Source organism: Orycteropus afer, unplaced genomic scaffold (genome assembly GCF_000298275.1).
Source record: "Orycteropus afer afer isolate SDZICR_OR568_19922 unplaced genomic scaffold, OryAfe1.0 scaffold00457, whole genome shotgun sequence".
In the NCBI taxonomy this organism is placed as follows: Eukaryota; Metazoa; Chordata; class Mammalia; order Tubulidentata; family Orycteropodidae; genus Orycteropus; species Orycteropus afer.
The window spans coordinates 1,985,559-1,990,806 of record NW_006922044.1 but is presented as its reverse complement, the minus strand read 5'-3'; positions in this window follow the sequence as shown (position 1 = coordinate 1,990,806).

Here is a 5,248-nt window from a genome sequence, read left to right as displayed (position 1 = left end):
GATAATTTAAAAATGGTTGCAGCAATACATCAACAGAAATTCAAGCCAGATTCAGAAGAAGATGTGCAACGAGGAATATCAATGCTGATGTCAGATGGATCTTGGCTGAAAGCAAAGAATAGCTGAAGGATATTTATCTGTGTTTTATGGACTATGCAAAGGCATTTGAGTGTGTGGATCATGCAAATAATGGATAATTTTGCAAAAAATGGGAATTCTAGTATGCTTAACTGTGCTGATGAAGGAACTGTACGTAAGTCACGAGGCAGTTGTTAGAACAGAACAAGGGAATACTGCATGGTTTAAAATCAAGAAAAGTGTGTATCAACATTGTATCTTTTCAACATACTCAATTTCCATCCTGAGAAAATAGTCCAAGAAGCTGAACTATATGAAGAAGAATAAGAAATCAGGATTGGAGGAAGACTCATTAACAACATGTGATATGCAGATGAGACAACCTTGCTTGTTGAAAGTGAAGTAGACTTGAAGCATTTACTGATCAAAATCAAAGACTACAGCCTTCAGAATGGATTACACCTCAACAGAGAGAAAAGAAAATTCCTCACAACTGGACCATTTAGCAACATCTTAATAAATGGAGAAAAGACTGAAGTTGTCAGAGACTTAATTTTACTTGGATCCATAGTCAACACCCATGGAAGCAGCAGTCAGGAAATCAGAGGATATACTGCACTGGTCAAATGTGCTACAGAACACATTTCTGAAGTGTTAAAAATAGAAAGTGTCACTTTGTAGATGATGATGCACCTAACCCAAGCCCTGGTATTTCCAATTGCCTCATATGCATATGAAAACTAGACACTGAATAAGGAAGAGAGAAGAAGAATGGATGCATTTGAATTGTGGTGTTGGCAAAGAATACTGAAAATACCGTGGCCTGCCAGAAGAATGAGCAAATCTATCTTGGAAGAAGTATAGCTGGAATGCTCCTGAGAAGTGAGGATGGCTAGACGGGCTTTGGTCATGTTGTCAGAAGAGACTAGTCCCTGGAGAAGCATATCTGGCTTGGTAGTGTAGAGGGTTACCCAAAAAGAGAAAGGCCCTCAAAAAAGGATTGACATAGTGGCTTCATCGATGGCTCAAATATAGCAACAGTTGTGAGGATTGCACAGGACCAGGCAGTGTTTCATTCTGTTGCACATAGGGTCACTATGAGCCAGAACTAACTTGATTGCACCTAACAACAAAGTTATACAGAAAAGTCCATGCAAAGCTATTCTCACTTCTTATGCCACCTGAAATTTTGGAGGTTTCCCAAAACCACCCTCAGAGCTGATAATTTACTAAAAAGACTGACAGAACTCGTGGAAACCTATTATAACAACACTTGCATTTATTAAAAGGAAAGGATACATTATAAATTAGCTGAGGGAAGAGAGATGGGGCAGAGTCGGGGAGGATTCCAAACATGTAGCGTCTATTATTCTCAAAATATGTTACCTTCCTGGTGTCAATGTGTGACAGTACTCACAGAGCATTTCCAACCAGGGAAGGTAACCAGAGCTTCAGTGTCTAGAGGTTTTGTAACATTTCTTTTTGTTGTTGTTGTTGTTGTCGATTATTTAATTTGCCGTGCATCACCCATCCCCTTTGATGGAGGCCGAGCTGATATCATATGGCCCTAGTGGCCACCAAGAATCACCTTATTAGCATTACTATCCTGTACAGCCTCAGATGCAAGTTGTGAAATAAAAAAGACACTTCCATCACTTGGGAAATTCCAAGGATTTCGACATTACCACCCAGGATCTGGTGACAAAGGCAGAGCTCTCTTGGAGTGCGACGAAATTCTTGGTATCTTTGAAAATCAAGCCATTTACATGGTTTATTAATAAAGTGTAAACTAAACCTACTGCTGCCAAGTTAATAGGACAGAGTACAATTATTCCATTGGATTTCCAAGACTGCAATCTTTATGGAAGCAGACTGCCACATCTTCTGTACAGTATCTAGTGGGTAAGAACCACTGCCCTTTTGGTTAACAGCTTAGCACTTTAACCACTGTGCAGGACTATTTTTGACAAAGTATAATACTTATTAAATAAAGGTCATCTAGATTTAAGTTAGCAACATATATATCAACTGCTGATAAATATATTGAAAAGAAGATCACTTGATTGTTAGTAATATGGTAGTTTAGAAAATCATATTATGATGTTTAAATTTTAAAAAATGAAGAAAATCCTTCCACAAATGCAGCTAGTTCTAAAACCAGTTTATTTTTATTAATAAATCACTCTCAAGCTACATATTACAGATTATGTATCTATTAACTGTATTCATTTAAACCATGATTATTGTTTAAGGACCCTTTCTCTGCCAGTCTTACTACCTAATAGAGGCAGATTCTAAGTTATATCTACAATTCAATCCTTCGTATACTCACAATTCCTGTAAGTATTCTATGAAATAGATTACAAAGAAGAATCTGGGACAAGAAACTTGTGTTGTTTATAATAGTTTATTTGTAGCATTTAGCATAAGAAAAAAACAAAAACCAAACTCATTGCTATTAAGTCGATTTGACTCATAGAGACCACTTCTTGGGTTTCCACGGTGGTATCTCTACGGAAGTAGATTGCCCAATCTTCCTTCTGAGAAGTGAGTGGCTGGTGGGTTTGAACTGCCATCCTTCTGGTTAGCAGTCAAATGCCTTAAGCACTATGCCACTAGCATAGTGGAATGCATATAATAAGAATTTAAGAATAAAATAATATATGAATATATTAAAATGAATTGGTGACCGAACAGCAGATTTTATGATACTTAAAAGAATCATAGGAGAGCCTTGCAGTTACAATTCTATGTATATTATAAAATATAAGTTCCTGTGCATCCCTTGATGTTAAATCATATTGGAATACAACTTACCTGCATGTTTATGCACATGTCTTGAAAATTCTTCTCTTTTTTTTCCAGTTATAGAATACTACTCAAATTAGAAAAATGGAGTTTACATTTTACTACATTCTATTTTGGTTTAAGGACAGCAGCATTTATATCCTTCCTATTTGCTTCAAAGCTTGTAGATTAGACAATTAGAAGTAAGACAGCTGTGCATCTGTTGCCTACAATACTGGGAAGATTCATTTTCCTTCCCCACTGACTGTCATGTCAAATAAATAGGCTGAGAGTTTATCTGTGACAAATGCACTCAGTTTAATGCAAGAAGACAGTCTCTTAATTTGAGTACCTACCATAGTGCCGGCTAAATCTCCTCTGCTGATTTAATTACCAAGAGCTCAATGTTAATCGATTTAAACTATTGGAGTTTCATAGTTGAAAAATACACATAATCCTTTCTTAAAATGGAAAAAAAAGGCCCAGTAATAAAACAATGTTCATGCTTTTTAAGGGAGTATAGAAATGTTAACCAGCTAATGAATTATTCAATGCTTTTCATCATGAAAGTTATACAGATTTTAATGAGCCTCCCCAATTTGACTGTCACAGAAAATTGTTTTATTCCAAGTTGTTTTTATTGAATATATTCATTAGAAAAATTTATTCATAAATTTACCACATTTTCTAAATAAGGAAAAGTGAATATTTATTTTTGAAAAAAAATTTTGTTTTGGTTTTTGTTCTGCAATTCCTTCAACTGATAAAAATTGTTTTAAATTAATTATTCTTTTACTGCCCTATATATGTTAAAGATAATATGAAGGGAAATTCCCTGAGTTTCATTATTTTTCTCTCCTAGAAGCTGCATGTCAAACAATAATGTAGAGCTCAATTTTAAATATGTCCTAATACTTGAGACTGTTTCTATATATCTCATGCTTAAGCTTCCTAACTCACACAAAGCTGTAGTAAGAGAGACTGCTAGTGGAGGATGGAGCAAGATGGCAAAGTGAGTGGATGTTCCATTTACTCCCCAAGCAACAACCTCATTGCACGATGAATAAAACTAAAGACAGACTGACATCTCAGAATTCTAGAAGGCAGCTAAGGTGTTGGAGAGTCAGGGTGAGATTGGAAGTAAGGGAGAGGGGGAATGAGGACAGCACAGAAACTGTGGGAACTTACCCCCTAATATTAGAAGTGCTGTCTTATTGCAGCTGTTTTCAGACTGGGTTGGACAACACCCCAAACAGGGAACAGAGAAAGGGAGCTAAACTGAGGAAGCTGGAGTTTGATTTTTTTAAGGTGGTGCATGGCCATGGAAGTTAGCAGGCTGTGCGATTAGGAAGAGGTGAATGAAGGGGGACTATAGCACAGTGAGAGAATGCTGCTGAATCTCCCTGTGGCCTGATACAGATGGGTACTAGGACCAGGAGAAAGTACAAGGACAGCAGGATAAGGGGAATTCTTCAGGCTGGTGTGTATCACAGAGGGAAATGTCACAGAGGGTGTTCTAGTTACCTAGTGTCACTCTGACGAGAATATACGACAAATGGGATGGCCTTAACAAATAGGAATTTATTCTCTTACAGTTCGGGAGGCTAGAAGTCCAAGTTCCAAGTGTCGTGCTCTAGGGGCTGTGTGAAATCCCCTCGACCTTGGGCTGCAGCTCTGCCCCTTGCTCCCAGCCCACTGAAGCTAGAGGTATCTCTTCCCTCAGACAGTTACAGGCTGCTGAGGCTAAGAAGCCCAAGGTTGACAAATAAAATGACACAGTCCCGATGTTTCCAAGCCACATTGTTGTTGTTGCGAGGTGCTGTCAAGTCATTTCTGACTCATAGTGACCCCATGCACAGTAGAATGAAACACCGCCCAATCCCGTGCCAGCTCCACAATTCTTGCTATACTTGAGCTCATTGTCTCAGCCACCATGTGAATCCATCTCGTCGAAGGCCTTCCCCTCCTTCATTGACCCTCCACCTTACCAAGCATGACATCCTTCTCCAGGGAATGGTCCCCTCTGACAACATGACCAAAGTATTTGAGACTAAGTCTGGCCATCCTTGTTTCCAAGGAGCATCTTGGCTGCATTTCCTCCAGGACAGATCTATTAGTTCGTTTGGCAGTCCATGGTACCTTCAGCATTCTTCGCCAGCACTACAACTCAAAAGCATCAACTCTTCTTCGGTCTTTCTTATTCATTGTACAGCTCTCACATGCATACGAGGTGATTGGAAATATCATGGCTTGTGTCAAGCTCACCTTAGTCCTCAAGGAGACATCTTTTCTCCTGAGCACTTGAAAGAGTTCCTTTGCAGCCAACCTTCCCAGTGCTACACATCATCTAATGTCCTGACTGCTGCTTCCATTGGCCTCGATT